The sequence below is a fragment of the Macrotis lagotis genome, chromosome 2 (genome assembly GCF_037893015.1).
Source record: "Macrotis lagotis isolate mMagLag1 chromosome 2, bilby.v1.9.chrom.fasta, whole genome shotgun sequence".
NCBI classification, from domain to species: domain Eukaryota; kingdom Metazoa; phylum Chordata; class Mammalia; order Peramelemorphia; family Peramelidae; genus Macrotis; species Macrotis lagotis.
This window is the reverse complement of record NC_133659.1, coordinates 27,432,355-27,449,806: the sequence shown is the minus strand read 5'-3', so window position 1 is coordinate 27,449,806 and position 17,452 is coordinate 27,432,355. Positions and strand designations below refer to the sequence as shown.

Here is a 17,452-nt window from a genome sequence, read left to right as displayed (position 1 = left end):
GACAACATTTTTTTTACTTTAAATTAAAGGGAATAGTCTTTGGTCTTTACTCAAACTCCACAATTCTTTCTCAGGATACAGATGGTACTCTCCATTGCAGACAGCCCAAAATTGTGCCTGATTGTTACACTGATGGAATGAGCAAGTCCATTAAGGTTGATCATCAACCCCATGTTGCTGTTAGGGTGTACAGTGTTCTATTTTTACAGAAAAATTTGTAGCATGCCCATCCATTGGGACTAGCTAAACATGCTGTGGTATATGATAGTGGCAGAATATTATTGTGCTATAAGAAAAGACAAGAAGGAGGAGTTCAGAAAGACCAGGAAAGACATGAACTGATGCGAATTGATGCAAACTGAAATGAGCAGAACCAGGAGGATATTGTACAGTATAATAGTAATTCTGTTGGATGAAGAACTATTAATGAACTCTGAATGAGAGTAGCAATACAATGAACCAAGACAATCCTAAATGACTAATGATGAAACCTCCTATCCACCTCCAGATAAAGACCTGATTGTCTGAATGTAGACGGAAACATTTCACTTTCTTTCATTTTTTTTTATTTTAGTCTTCTTATACAAAATGACTAATATGGAAAAATTTACCCGATTGCATACAGATAACCTACCATCTTAGGTAGGAGGGAGGGGAAAGAGGGATAAAATTTAGACTTCAAAACTTTAGAAAAACTAAAGAGACAAAATTGTTTTAACACATAGGGGAAAAAGAAAATATTATATACCTTTTAAAAAGCAAACGACCATATAGAGATTGCTATGGACCATTCAGAAAAAGTTCTGTTTCTATCAGAGTTCCTTTGTCAATCCTTCTAGTCATTCCGCAAATCATTTGGTGGTAACAAAAGATCCAATCTCATCATCTGAATGGAGATGCCCACTTCTTTAGGACATTAATGTCCTCTTTTTTCACTGTCCTTTATCAAGGCAACTTTAGACCTGTAGGACATTGTACTAACAAAACTGTCTGAGTTCAACAGAACTCAGGGGACTCTGAGGGGGAGATGAGAGGCAACATGTGCCAGGCAAAGAAAACCACCACCAACACCATCATCATCTTCCCTCATATCCTGCTGGGAACTGTTTAGGACCATATCCTTAAGAGCTTTGGGAATAGCATCACTTTATACTTATAGCATCTCTTATACTTTATGTTTCTTCCTTAAGTAAATCACCAAATCTGCTTCTAGCCCAGTTCCCACAGTCATCGTTACAGGGAAGAAGTCTCTGCACCCCAAGGACCATGAGACCTTTCCATTTGACTTGCAAGTGAAACCTGCTATATGTGTCATCTCTATTACAATATGAAATTCTATCACTAAAAACAAACTAAATGATTTTGATTACATTAAATTAAAAAGCTTTTGCACAGACAAAACCACTGTAACCAAGATCAAAAGAAATGTAGTAAACTGAGAAACAATCTTTACAACTAGTATTTCTGACAAAGGACTCATTTCTAAAATATACAGAGAACTGAGTCATATTTAAAAAAAAAAGCCATTCCCCCATTGACAAATGGTCAAAGGATATGCAAAGGCAATTTACAGATGAGGAGATCAAAGCAATCCATAGTCATTTGAAAATTTGCTCTAAATCATTACTTATTAGAGAAATGCAAATTAAAGAATCTCTGAGGTACCACCTCACACCTCTCAGACTGGCCAATATGACCAGAAAGGACAATGATCAATGTTGGAAGGGATGTAGGAAATCTGGGACACTACTTCATTGTTGGTGGAGCTGTGAACTCATCCAACATTTCTGGAGAGCAATTTGGAACTATGCCTAAAGAGCAACAAAAATGTGCATACCCTTTGATCCAGCAATACCATTACTGGGTCTATACCCTGAAGAGATGATGACAAAAGGGTAAAAACATCACTTGTACAAAAATATTCATAGCAGCCCTGTTTGTGGTGGTAAAGAATTGGAAATCAAGTAAATGTCCCTTCAATTGGGGAATGGCTGAACAAATCGTGGTATATGTATATCATGGAACACTATTGTTCTATTAGAAACCAGCAGGGATAGGAATTCAGGGAAGCCTGGAGGGATCTGTATGAACTGATGCTGAGTGAGATGAGCAGAACCAAAAAAAAAACACTGTACACCCTAACAGCAACACGGGGGTGAGGATCAACTTTGATGGACTCGCTCCTTCCATCAGTGCAATAATCAGGGACAATTTGGGGCTGTCTGTGATGGAAAATACCATCTGCATCCAGAGAAAGAACTGTGGAGTTTGAACAAAGACCAAGGACTATTACCTTAAATTTAGAAAAATAAAACTACTATCTTACTGTCTGATCTTGCTGTCTCTTATACTTTATGTTTCTTCCTTAAGGATATGATTTCTCTCTCATCACACTCAATTTAGATCAATGCATACCATGGAAACAGTGTAAAGATTGGCAAATTGCCTTCTGTGGGGGTGGGGGGATGGAAGTAAGATTAGGAGAAAAAATGTATAACTCAAAATAAAATCTTTAAGAGGAAAAAAGAATATGAAATTCTTAAGGACAGAGACCATCTTGCTTTTTCTATTTGTGCTTCTAGGACTTAGCACAGTGTTTTGTAAATAGTAAGTGTTTAATTAAAACTTCATTCATTCATTCAAATTGCCTCACACCCTTACCTATCATGGATATTTTTTTTTTAGGTTTTTCAAGGCAATAGGGTTAACTGACTTGCCCAAGGTCACACAGCCAGGTAATTATTAAGTGTCTGAGGTCAGATTTGAACTCAGGTCCTCTTGACTCCAGGGCTGGTACTCTATCCACTGAACCACCTAGCTGCCCCTACCTATCATGGAGTTTTATGGTCCCTGACTTACAAAACCATTCTCAAAATGAACTTGTTAAGCACAGTGAAATTCCATAAATTGTATAACCATTGTCCAATTGCAGGACATCTACTTTTGTTTCCAAACCTCTGCTACCACAAAAAAAAAAAGTGTTGTTATAAATGTGATACAAATAGAGCCTTTCTTTTGCTTTGACCTTCTTGAGAGATATATCTAGCAGTGGAATCACTGAGTCGAGGATATACAGACATTTTGTTCACTGCATATTTTCAAATTGTTTTCCAGAATGGTTAGCCTGATCTATAGTGCCACTGACAATGCAACAGGCTGCCTGCCTTTCTCCAATCTTCCAATATTGACATGCTTTGTCATCTTTCCTGTTTCCGTGGTGCGAGCTGAAACCTCAACATCATGAAGATTTGCATTTCTCTTATTAGTGATTTGGAGCATTCTTTCATATAGAGCTTAAGAGTGGGTAATTCTTATTTTGAGAACTGCTTACTCATATCCTTTGACCACATATATTGGAGAATGACTTTTGGGTTTATATTTTTCTATTAGTTAGCTAAATTTCTTGAATAACAGACCTTTATTAGTAAGATTTGGGGCAAAGATCTTTTTCCCATCCATTTTACTTTTGGTGAAATTTTGTTCCTGTAAAAGCTTCTCAATTTCATCTTTTTTTTTTTTTTTAGGTTTTTGCAAGGCAAACGGGGTTAAGTGGCTTGCCCAAGGCCACACAGCTAGGTAAATATTAAATGTCTGAGACTGGATTTGAACCCAGGTACTTCTGACTCCAAGGCCGGTGCTTTATCCACTATGCCACCTAGCCGCCCCTCAATTTCCTCTTAAATGAAATTGTCTTTGGTAATTGCCTCTCTCTGGTTCACTTAATAATTTGAACTCTACCAAGGGAGTATAGATAAGATATACTTATTTTTTTAATTTCTAATGACATGATCTTTTATATTCAAGTAATACATACATTTTGACTTTATTGAAAAATTTGGTATAATATGTTAGGCCATTTCTTTTTTTCTTTTGAAATAATTTTTTAAAAAGATTTTATTAGTGTTCCAATTATATACAATAGTAGCTTCTATCTATCATTTTTGTAAGGTTTTGAATTTTACAGTTTTCTTCCACCCTCCCTTCCCTTCCCCATCCCCCCGCAGAAGGCAATCTGATAATCTTTACATTGTTTCCATGCTATATATTTATCAAAATTGTGTTGAGAGAGAAATCATATCCTTGAGGAGAAAATAAAATATTAGAGTTCGAAAAATTACGTTGTACTTTTTTTTAAAAAATTGAAGGCAATAGACTTCGGTCTTTGTTTAAACTCCACAGTTTTTTCTCTGGATAAGGTGGTATTCTCCATCACAGGTACTCTAAAATTGTCCCTTTTAATTGCATTGATGGAACGAGCAAGTCTATTAAGGTTGTATTTCTAATTTCTTTGAGATGACTGTTTAGCTTTTTCCAGAAACTTTCACCAAATAGGGAGTTTTTTCCTGAATAATTTATATTTTCAAAATCATCAAACACTGGAATGTTGAGTTTAATTATTTCTGATTCTTCCTTATCTAATTTGTTCCACTGATCCAGTAATCTAAGGAGATTAAGCAGCATTAGATAGTTTTGTTGTTAGCTACCTAATATTTTCGTTTCCCTTCTTCCTACCTTCCCCCCACCCCCATCATTTCTTTTGCTTATTTGAATTCTTTTGTTTCATTCTATATCTTGGGGAAAAAAAACCACCTATGATCCTCTCTCCCACTTGATTCAAATCCCTCTGCAGTCTGCCTTTGAACTTCTTTATTTCACTGAATCAGCTGTCTCCAAAGTTACCAAATCAAATGACCTCTTCCCCATACTCCTCCTCCTTAATCTTTGACATTTACCCTCTTCTCTTTGATATCCTTTTCTCTCAAGTTTTTTATGACATTCCCTTCCCCAGGCTCCCCTTTCTTTGACCACTACTTCTCATTCTGCTTTGGTGGATTTTCTTCCAGATAATAGTCATTAAAAATGAGAGTCCCTCAAGGATCCGTCCTGAACCTTGATTCTGCTCCTCCATACCAGAGTTCTCAGCCTTGTGAGTGGGTGGTCAAAGATCTTTAGTAGACTGGTAAAACCCATGGACTCCTAAGAATAATGTTTTTAAGTGCATAAAATGAAATATTCTGTGTTATAACGAAATCACACTGAAATGCAGTTATCAAAACATTAAAAAAAAGGTTCAAGGATGACAGCTTAAGGACTCTTGAATAGTCTCTCTGTTGGTAGTCTTATCCTTTATTCAGATAATGCTTAGCTATATTTATTTTTATTTATTATATTTATATAATATATAAATATATTTATATATTTGGTATTATTATATATATTTACTCTACCCATACCCAGTCTCACATCATCAATTGCCTACTGCATATCCTGAACTGGATGTTCTCAACATATCCATTTCAGACTCAACATGTAAAAAACAGGATGAATTATCTTTTTCCCCTCAAGAGCTCCCTTCTTTCAAATTTTTCCTTAACTGCTATGGTCCCCATAATTCCCCCGGTCACCCAGGCTTGCAATCTCCGTGTCATTCGCACTTAGTCCACATATCCAGTTTGGTGTTGTCATGTCCTTTCCACCTTCAAAGCACTTCCCATCTAAGCCTCCTTCTCTCCACTCATCCAACCAGCCTCCTCATCATGTGGTACTTTGTCTAGAGTCTGGTTGACCTTGCTTCTCCCTGCTCTAATCCATTTTCCACTAAGATGCCAAAGAAAGAGGGGGGGCAGTTAGGTGGCACAGTGGATAGAACACCGGCCCTGGAGTCAGGAAGAACTGAGTTCAAATCCAGCCTCAGATGCTTAATAATTACCTAGCTGTGTGACCTTGGGCAAGTCACAACCCCATTGCCTTCGATTAAAATTTTTTTAATTTTAAAAAAGGATGCCAAAGAAAGGAAAATAGCTTTTATTAAATATCCCTTGTGTCAGTCAGTAAACACTAAGCATCAAACTCTGTGTCTTACAAATACAATCTCATATCCTGCAAGTTAGGTACTATTATTTCTATTTTTATAGTTGAGGAAGCTAAGGTTAAGTGACTTGCCCAGCATCACATAGCAGGTCTAAGTATCTAAGTCTAGATCTGCCACAAGTCTTCCTGATTCCAGGCTTAGTTTCTATCCACTGCATCATTCAGTTACTTCTAAAATATATACCTGACCATAAAACAACTTCAATCTCTTTTAAATAAACTCCAGCCTCCAGGTCCAATATGAGTGCCTCTCTCCATGTAGCTCACAACTGGACTTCTTTCTGTCTTTCCTGTCTTCCCCTTCTTCTTCCCTTACTCTCGCTCAGTGATCAATAGCCCTTCTGTGATCTACTCTCTTCTTCCAATTAACTGTCTTTTTTTTTTTTTGCACTGTCTATTCTCCAGAATGATCCCCCTCCTTGATTCTTCTGGACTTCCCTGGCTTCTTTTAAGACTCAGCTCAAAGCATTTTGTGATGGGAATAAAGAGGCTTCCACAACTTTGGAAGTGGCCTTATTTAAACTCCACTGAAAATCTATGGGCTGGGAGCAGCTAGGTGCAGTGGATAGAGCACCGACCCTGGAGTCAGGAGGACCTGAGTTCAAATCTAACCTCAAACACTTAATAATTACCTAGCTTGGGCAAGTCATTTAATCCCATTGTCTTAAATAAATTAAAAAAAGAAAAGAAAAGAAAACTTATGGGCTATAATCAAAGCTAGACTTTGAAAATGAACCATTCATCTAAAGTTTGCTCTGCATCCAGTAAATGTGCCTTCATGATGCTGAAATTAAAGAATATGTCAAAATCTTGTGAACTTAATGCAATGTGTAAAAACAACTGATTGCTGCAAAAGTATATGTGCATATTAAGGTTTTTTTTTAAAAGACATGTAAGAAGTTGTAATCTTTATTGTATGTCAGCAAATTTTATCATTTTGTTGTAGAGCAGTTGTTTTTCAGTCATATCTGACCCTCCCATGACACCAGGGGTTTTCTTGGTAGAGATACTGAAGTGATTTGCCATTTCCTTCTCAAGTTCACTTTATAGTCGAGAAAATTGGGGCAAGTAGAGTTAGGTGACTTGCCCAGGATCACATAGCTAGTAAGTGTATAAGACTAGATTTCAGCTCAGGAAGATGAGTCTTCCTGACCCCAGGCCCATTGCTGTTTTCACCATGTAGCTACCTAACTGCCGATATGGATTATTTTACTCTCCCTCAAATAATCTTTGCTCTCTGTGGAACCTATATTTATGAAAGCTTTCAGAGTTTTGTCACTAAAACTTATTCTAGCTTTTGTTTTAAATATATACTTTGGATCATATTAAGAAGTGCCCTTCTCTAAAAACAAAGTGCCCTTCTTTACTCATGTTTTTTTAAAAAGCTTTTTTTAGCATAAAATGGTGCTTTGTTGTTCTTGCTAGAGGACTTTTCTATGTCCATTAACCAATTTAGTATTTTTTTGTTCATATGATTATTTATGCTCATTATTTTCCCATGTTGAACCATGTTTGTATTCTTGACATAAATCCAATTTGGTCAAAGTCAATAGTTTGTTTTTATTTCATTAAATGTATCTCTATTACATTTTAAAAAATATTTTATTTATTGGTTTTTCCAAATACATACAATGGTAGTTTTTAACCAATCGTTTTTTACAAACTTTTGACTTTTACATTTTTCTCCTTCCCTCACCCCTCTCCCTGACGGAAAGCAATTTGATATAGGTCTACATTTAAAAACCACGCTAAATGTAGATCCATATTGTTCTTATTGTGAGAGAAGAATCAAAGCCAAACAGAAGAAAGAAAATATTATAGAGAAAAAATGACGATAAATACGACAGCTTCTAAAAATTGAAGATAATAAACTTTGATCTTCATTTAAACTCCACAGTTCCTTCTCTGGATGTGGATGGTGTTTTCCATCACAAATCTTTTAGAATTGTCTTTGATTATTGAACTGCTGAAATGAACAAGACCATCATGGTTGATCATCACCCCCCATGTTGCTGTTAGGGTGTACAGTGTTCTTCTGGTTCTGTTCATCTCACTCAGCATCAGTTCATGCAAGTTTTTCCAGGCTTTTTTGAAATTCTAATCCTTCATGAGTTCTTATAGAAAAATAGTGTTCCAGCACACACACACACACACACACACACACACACACACACACACACACACATATATATATATATGCTTGTCATTTCCCATTTGATGGGCATCCCCTTAATTTTCAAATCTTTGCCACTACAAAAAGAGCTGCTATGAATATTTTTGTACATATGGGATTTTTCATGATCTCTATAGTGATATTGCTAGATCAAAGATATGCACAGTTTTATTGTCCTTTGGATATAATTCCAAATTTTTCTCCAGAAAGCTTGGATCAGTTCACAATTCACCAACAACACATTGGTGTCTTAGTTTTCCCATGTTCCCTCCAACATTAATTATTTTCCTTTTTGTTATACTGGCCAATCTGATAGATATGAAGTGATACCTCAGAGATGTTTTAATTTGCATTTCTCTAATCAATAATAATTTTAGAACAATTTTCATATGACTAGGGATGTCTTTTATTTCTTCATCTGAGAATTACCTTTCCATATTCCTTTTATTTTTTGGCATGGCAATGGGGTAAGAGACCTGCCCAAGGTCACACAGTTAAATGTCTAAGATTAGATTTTGAACTCAGGTCCTCTTGACTCCAGGGCCAGTGCTCTATCTCCTTCACCCCCTATTGTTATCCTTTGACCATTTATCAATTGGGGAATGATTTGGTTTTTTTTTTTATGAATTTGATTCAGTTTTCTATACATTTTAGAAATGAGTCCTTTGTCAGGAACACTAGTTGTAAAATTCTTTCTCAACTTACTACACTGATTTTAATCTTGGTTGCAGAGGTTTCCCTATTACATTTAAAATGTTTTTAAACATTCACTTTTAAAAATTTTGAGTTTCAATTTCTCTCCCTTATTTCTCTACTATTGGAAACAATTTTTCTAGCATAGTTATTAATCCTCTTTAAATTTGATGGCTTTCACTTAGTAAATCAATCTATACAAGAGTTTTTTCCCCTTTGGACAGTATATTGATTGCTTTCTCTTTCTGAGACTGCCTCTGAGATCTCTTTTTAATTTTACTAGTTTAGAAGATTTGCATTTTTTGTAAATAAGCAATATTTTGTAGCTAAGCCATTTCCTTTAAACCCCCTTGACTAGTGGCATGTCATTTGCGTGGTACTTTCTGATCATTCTCTTCATCTGCTGCAACTCTGCCTTCTTCATATTTTATTTTATCAATTTGATTTCCATTTACTGTTGAAAAAAGTCAAGTTGATGATAATTGTTTTACTTCCAGTGTGTCAAACACACTTTTTCCCCACTGCCCTTCAAATTCAAATGTTAACATGTTAACCATGGCACCATCTTGTGGACATTTCATCAAATAGCGAGGCTAAGAAAATGTTTACAGTGTATTCAGTTCATAGGTCATTTAAAATATTGAAAACTAAAATGAAAAATTCCTCTTTAAAGAGTGATAAAATAACCCACCCAAAATAGCATTGTTCCCTACTCACTAAAAAGACCTTTTTATCTTTTTCTAAGGCTTTCTCCATATAAACCATTAAATTGGTTGGTAGCAGTGAAGTTAATAAAGATATGTTTTCAGCATTTACTATTGCCATTTGACAGTTGACTTTGCCATGTCTTATCCATTCCAAATTGACTGGATCGCAATCTATTACTTTTCAGTTTTATGGACGTATGCTGGTTAACGTGCATTTATTAAATGCTATTATGTGGCAGACACTTGTTTTTCCCATTTTAGATAATGCTTATTAAAATAATATTCTCAAGTTAAAAATGATTTTTAAAAAGCTGAATTTAGGGGCGGCTAGGTGGCGCAGTGGATAGAGCACCGGCCCTGGAGTCAGGAGGGCCTGAGTTCAAATCAGACCTCAGACACTTAATAATGACCCAGCTGTGTGGCCTTGGGCAAGCCACTTAGTTCTGTTTGCCTTGCAAAAAAACCTAAAAAAAAAAAAAGCTGAATTTAGCTTCAAAGATCTGATGAACCTTGATAAGTTCATCAGAAATATAAAGAGATGGAACTAGATTAATATTTTAGTATTTTGAACTATATGTCTACTTAGAGCTTTAATATTATGTTTATATAGTTATCTAAACATTAAAAATGAACACAAATCTTTATTTAAAATGTTCTAAAACATAAAATTACAATAATTCCCATGTTAACTACAAAATTCCTAATATTACTTAAATACTATGTGGTGTTATGACAACAAATTTTGATGCTAATGTGGATATCTCCTTAAATAATATAATAACAAGATAAGAGGCAACATAATTTAGTTAGGAAGACCTGGGTTCAAGTTTTTGGGTTTTTTTGCAAGGCAATGGGGTTGTGACTTGCCCAGGGTCACACAGCTAAGTAAGTATTAAGTGTCTGAGGTTGGATTTGACCTCAGGTCCTCCTGACTCCAGGACCAGTCCTCAATCCACTGTGCCACGTAGTTGCCCCCGGGTTCAAGTTCTTACATAAGCTGTGACAGGTGGGGACAGGGGCCTCTCTGAGTTCATTAATTGAGGGTGCCCTCATGTGAGGAAAGTCTACCAGTGTAGGTCAGTTAACAAGCAATTATCAATGAATGAAGTGATTTTCCCAGGTTTATCCAATTAGAATACACATCAGAGGGAAGATCTGAACCCAGGTCTTCCTGACTCCTAGGACAACCCTCTCTACTAAGCCACAATGACTCTGAGAAGAATCCCTTAAATTCTCATTGTTCTGGATAGTTCTTTTAGATTATACATAGAATAGGTCTATGATGCACAAGATCAGATGGCCTATGATGGAGGTACCCATGCAGGAGATGTTAGGGCTCTATTTCCTCGTTCCCCTACCAAATGAGGGGGGAGCAGTTTCTTTCCATTATCATAGAGCCATATAGGCTGGGTCTTTAAAATTACTAGAGGGGTGCATTCTCTGTTTTCCCAACATCATCCAGGGGTATGTTAAACCAAAACTTAAACGTTCTGCCCTCAGCTGAGTAGAGGGGAAGCACTACCCTACAACCCTGAGACCTGGGCTTGGGATAGGACCCATTTTATTTATCCTTTTCAGTTCTAGGTGCAGGTGGAAGAACCTTTGGATTGGAACTCAAGCCCTAGAGACCCTGGAGCCAGGATCCCAGACTGAAAATTGCTGCCCACCCAAAAAGGGAGCTTTAAACTTGGAACTTGGTGAGACCATGCTTTGTAGGAGATAAGGTAAACCTTGCCCTCCTCCCTCAAGAGTTCAAGAGTTCAAGAGTTTCAAGTGTTCTTGAAAGGGTTGGGAGGAGATTATTTGTAATTTTGTTTGCCCTATACTTTGAAATAGTTATTCCTTTAAAGGCTAATCTGGCTATTAAGTAGTTATATGGAATTGGGGATACCTAAAATTGAGGGAATATCATTGTTGGATCTTGAGCCAATGGTAAATACTAGATAACCTCCAATTCCCTAAAGTTACCAGAGAACATTTGGGAAAGAGTTGTGCTATGTGATGGTCCTTTCCTTCAGACAGTAGAGTTCAGGGTACTCATAGGTACATAAGGTTTTAAAATAGATATATCTTAAAATTAAAAAAAACATAAATCTTTATTTTCTCTTTCTCCTCACATTCTCTTCCCCCCAATAGAAAACCAAAACCAAAATCTTTATATACATATATACATAGTTAAGCAAAACAATTCATCCCTTGGCCATAACTCAAAATTGTATGTTTCATTCTATATTCTGAGTCCAACCCCTCTATCAGGAAGTGGACAACCTGCTTCATCATCAGTTTTCTAGAATTAGGGTTGGTCACCGCTCTGGTTAGAATTCCTTGGGCCTTCTAAGCTTTAAATGTTTCCATTTTTGCATTGGAATAGAGAAATCATAGGCCCAGATTTTTTTTAACTTTTTAATAGGCCCGACATATAAGGAAAATCATAACAAGAAAAAAACTAGAACACAAAAAACATGGATCACATTAACATTAAATCTTTAAAACGTTACCATGTATATAAAACAAGTCTCTTTATAAGTATTATCTTTTGTCAAATAACTGAAGTTTGATAGTCTTTACAATAAGCTTTTTAAATATATTTTCTTTGAAATTTTTCTAATATGAGACCAAAACGAACTTAAGATTTGAAAAATAATTGTTCAATTGTGTCCTCTGCTACAGAGCCTGCTAGGAGCACTGTGGGTATCTTCTATAACTAGGGTCATTGTTCCTTTTAAGTCTTCCCAAACTCTTCGGTCTTGGAATGCTTTGAAAAGAATCTAAAAACCAGAAGACATGAATATTTTGGGGTCTACAAAAAGACTGAGGAAGTATTTTGAGATCCCTTTCATTGATTGATTTTGTTGCTTTAAAAAAGTTGTCTTATTCAGTCCAGGTCTGTAAAAGAATGGGGAAAGTTAGCCATTAGTCCATAAATTCAGGCAGTGGAGATAGATAACTGAGCTAACTGAAACCTGAAACCTGTTTTAACTACAGTTAATACAGATCCATCCTTTTTGGTTTGGATAATTGAAAATAGTTTCAAAATCTGTGATCTTTCATCACTTTATTCATTTATTAAACACTTATTAAATGTTTATTAAACATTTCTGATATGTCAGTCACTCTGCTAAGCACTGTAAATATAAAGAAAAAGGCGGGGGGAAAGCCCCTGTCCTCTCAAGATGCTTACATTCTAATGGAGAGCTAATATACACATGTTATATTCATAGATTTACACACATGCAATGTCAATATAATACTCATGCTGCATGCATGCAATTTACCTATATGCACACGTGTAATTGAATATACCACCTGGATGGAAGGTAACCTTAGAGAAGAAGGCACATGTAGTTGGGGGAATCCGAAGGGCCTCCTGCAGAATGGAGCTACTGAACTAAATCTGAAAGGAAGCCAAGGATTCCCCCCAAACTTTCTCCTCTTCCTAATTTCCCTGTTACTGTAGAGAGCTTCCAGATGACAAAAGTGAGGAGGAAGAGTAAGGGATAGAGTCAGCACAGTCAGTCAGTCAATAAATATTTATCATCCTATGTACTAAGCAAGAGGAATATAAACAGAAAAAGAGAATGTGCTGAGTTCCTGCCCTCAAGGAGTTTACAGTTGCATGAAGGAAGACAAACACACACAAGGAAGGTGAAAGGGGGAGAGGAAAAAGGGTTGATCCAACTTCTTTTTGAGGCAGCCTGGTAAAACACAGTACTCCCTTCCTCAAAGGAGTCACCAGCCACAGCCTTGCCAGGAGCTGGGAGAAGAGGTGAATTGCCTAATATCCAGATTAATAAATGGCCTTTGAGGTTGCAGATGGCTTGGCTGTGAACCTCTTTGATAAGTTGCTCTTTGAACAGCAGACATTCTGTTCATCATTAGTTAAGGATGACATCCTGGCTGGAGGGTTAGGAAGAAGCCCTCTGCAGTAATGGGAAAGTTAGGAAGAGGAGAAAGTTTCAAGGGAAAGAGAATGAATTCCATTTTCAACATGTTGAATTTAAAATTCATCCAGGACCATCTCCAGTCACCTTGATTCATATCTGGCCCCTGGACCTAGATGACTTTGGAGAAGAAAGTGAAGCTGAAGACTTAGCACAGCCCTCCCCCCCACATTCAGATCCAATTCACTTGCTTATCATGGCATCACCTCCCTGATGTTAGTCTTCTTTGAAAATGAAGGACAGGGGCACTAGGTGGTGCATGCACCGGCCCTGAAGTCAGGAGTACCTGGGTTCAAATCCAGTCTCAGACACTTAATAATGACCTAGCTGTGTGGCCTTGGGCAAGCCACTTAACCCCATTTGCCTTGCAAAAAAAAAAAACTAAAAAAAAAGAAAATGAAGGACAAACATCAACATCATCATCATTATCATTATCTTGGACCTAGCTGGAATGCAATGTGGTGTTTCAGAAGAACACTGTTGTTGGAATCTAAGGCCAGTTCTGGGTTCAAGGTCCATCTCTACTACCTTCTGTGTGGCCTGAAACCAGTCATTTCATCTCCCAAGCCCTCAATTGAGAAATTGGAAAGTTGTGATCTCTTACAGCTCATTGACTATGACTTCCTTGTCCCACCAACCTTTGATTAGTTCCTGGTGACTGAGACTGCCTATAGTTGTTTGATTAACTGAGGTTAATGAGGCTAAACTCCTGTAAGTTGGCAGAGCCCTGGGTCTGAAGTCAGGAAGACCTAAGTTCAAATATAACTTGAGATACTAACTGTATGACCCTGCAAATCATTTAACCTCTTCAGCCTCAGTTTCCTCATCTATAAAATGGGGTTAATGACAGAATCTATCTCTCAGAGTTGTGAGCACTTTTGGAAATCCTAAAATGCTACATGAATTGGTTGTTGTTATCATCATCAGGAAGTCACTCTTCTTTGGTCCACTATGAATTAGTTTGTCCCATTTTTTTCCTTTTCCCCTCCCCCATTCCTTTTTCTCTTAGGCATGCAGTCAAGAATGAATCAAAGGAGGCAGTTCTATCACGCTGGAAAAAAACTTTGAAAATGGCCTTGACAACAGATAGAGTCTGGTTTCCCAAGGACCAGCCTAAGTTCAGTAGGCTGACCATTTGGAGATGAGGCATGGCAATGTATGGAATGAAGAAAACGCAAAGTGTTCCTGAACCCTATGTAGCAAAACTAGTGCAGAGTGTGGAAAGGGGTCAGAATGTGACAAGAATCACAGTTAAGGATCATTTACACACTTTAACTTGTCTATCAGTACTCGAAATGTAAGAAACTTCGTCTAAAGACCATAAAGGGGGCAGTGAGGTGGTGCAGCAGATAGAGCCCTGGAGTCAGGAAGACTTGAGTTCAAATTGGGTCTCAGATACTTAATAATTACCTAGCTGAGACCTTGGGCAAGTCACTTAACCCTATTGTCTTGCAAAGACAATAATGAATATACTAATAGAGGAAATTATAAAAATGGAAATCTAAACATCTTTGCAATAAATGATCAGAAGAAAGATGGACATTGTAGCTCATTGGAAGGATGACTCCCAGGTACTCCTTAGAGAAGCAAAGAAGGGAGTTGGGGAAATTAGCTTTATTCTATACCCAAAAGCAACAAGAAGTATTATTTCATAGAATATTAGGTCATCTCATATTGCAGAATTCATGAAAAATATTTGCAAAAAGATCACCATAAAAATAATTTGTGTACCAATACTGATTGCAGAAAATGAAAAAGTAGAGAAATTCTATGAAGGATTTGATTAAGTGTTGCCTAATTAAATCAGCATATATTTTGATACTTCCTAATTTTGAAACAAGAGTGGGAATGGGTGAGGAGGTTGAGAAATACTTAAGAAAATACAGTTCAGAAAGAAAAAATGTGAGAAGGGAGCAGCTAGGTAACACAATGGATAGAGCATCGGGTCTAGAGTCAGGAGGACCTGAGTTCAAATTTGACCTCAGGCACTTAATAACTGCCTAGCCATGTGACCTTGGACAAGTCACATAACCCCATTTCCTTAAATAAATAAAATTTAAAAAAAAAGAATGTGAGAAACCAATGTCTTATAGACTATTGAGAAGCCTCATGCCTTTATAAAATTATTGATATGGCACTGGACAAAAAAATTAAAAGGCATATATTTGAACAGACATGAAATGACTCATTATTGATTTGGGAGTCATTCCAAAATCAGCTGGCTTTACATAATCAAGTGTGTTTTTTTGTAATCAATATATTGTTGAATTCTGATTTCTCATCCATTCTGCTATTCTCTTCTTTTTAATGTGCGTTTGTGGGGCGGGTGGAGGAGAGAGGGAACTATACTAAATCACCAACCTTATGTTCTCCTCCAGAGACATCTGGGTGTAAGGGTCAGATATGGATCAGAATTGGAAAGCATCCACAAGAAAGATTAATGATGAGCAAAATTTAAAGCATGTGATTGCATCAATTTAGTGCTGAATTTTTTAATCAAGCAATTGATCATGAAAAATAGGCTACAACAGAAATTATGATATGCTTAATTATAATAATTTTATATAGAAGTTTAACTGATTATCACTCAGTTATCATAATAAGAGGACCAAAAGTGCCCAGAACCACTTTATCACATGTTCTAGGTCATGACTTTGCCTTGAAGGCACACTAACCCTTGACTTATCAAGACTCAGCTACTCCTCTCCCCAGGCACCATCATCTACATTACACAAATCCTTTCCTGATTCTTCCTCCCTTTCCCTAATTCTCCCATCTACCTTGCATTTATGCTTTACCTCTTCATTCTATGTATGCCTCTCTGTACATGTTGTTTACTAATAACATATAAACTCCCACTTAGTAAAGTTTGTTTCATTCCGTGTATCCCTGGACCTTAAAATCCAATCACCAACTGCCCAATGGAAATATCAACCTGGACATCTCATTGTTATCTCAAACCCTCAACCAAAACAGAATTCATTTTATTTTCCCCAAACCCATTGTTCTTCTCAACTTCCCTATTTCTGGCCTTGTTACTCAGGTTTGTGACTATACTTACATCTATATTCTTCCTTAATCCCACATATCCATTCAATTGCCAAGATATGTCAAGTCTACCTCCACAGATCTCTCACACCTATCCCCAAAGGAGAGAGTAACAAAATAGAAAGTTAAAAAAATCAATGAACTATAAGTAAAACTAAGAGCTAGTTTAAAAATAGATAAGCTGTTTAAAAATAGATAAGCTAATTGATTTTTTTAAGAGAGAAAGAGATCAAAGTACCAGTATAAAAAATAAAAAAGGTAGAGTCACAACCAATGAAGAAGAAATAAAAATAATTATTAGGAATATTTTTGCCCAACTATGTGACAAGAAAACTGATCACCTAATGAAATGGATTTTTACAAAAAAAATCTAAATAGCTCAGATGAACAGAATTAGGAAATAAAATACTTAAATAATTATACCTCAGAAAAAGAATTTGAATAAGTCATAAATGAATTCTTAAATACAAAACTCAAGAACAGATTAATTTACAAATAAATTCAATGAATCATTTAAAAAACAATTCCATCACTACATAAACTAGGAAAGAGGTGAAGGAATCCTACCAAATTCTTTTTATGATAATCTAAACCAGAAAAATCAAAACAGAGAAAGAAAACTATAGACCAATTTTTTAGCACATATTGTTGCAAAAAATTTACATAATAAGCACTATTTTGGCTTCATCCAACACATTTTGGTATGTTGTCTCATAGTTGTCATTATCTTTAATAAAATGATTGCATGTTCAAAGATTTGTTCTTTGACCCACCCATTCTTGGGATTAAGTTATTCAGTTTACAAATAATTTTAATGTTTCAAAAACTGCTTATTAATTACAATTTTTAATTGCATTATGGTCAGAAAAATATATTTAATATTTTCTGCATTAATTTGTGAGATATTTATAACCTCATACATGGTCAGATTTTGTGAAGATACTGTGTTCAGTTAAGATATAGGTATACTTATTTCTACTCCTATTCAATAGGAATACTCCTAAAGGTCCATCATATTT

General features: G+C 36.2%; 1 long non-coding RNA gene across 4 annotated transcripts in view; it reads left to right on the top strand.

Annotated features, from left to right (window-relative positions):
* LOC141512483 (uncharacterized) overlaps positions 1-17,203 on the top strand; it is a 91,268-nt gene extending 74,065 nt beyond the window's left edge. For all 4 annotated transcript variants that reach the window (XR_012475510.1, XR_012475511.1, XR_012475508.1 and 1 more), the window contains 2 exons: positions 11,023-11,168; positions 14,395-17,203. This is a non-coding gene — a long non-coding RNA (uncharacterized LOC141512483). The remainder of the gene's footprint in view (positions 1-11,022; positions 11,169-14,394) is intronic.
* The last annotated feature ends 249 nt before the right edge of the window (positions 17,204-17,452 follow it).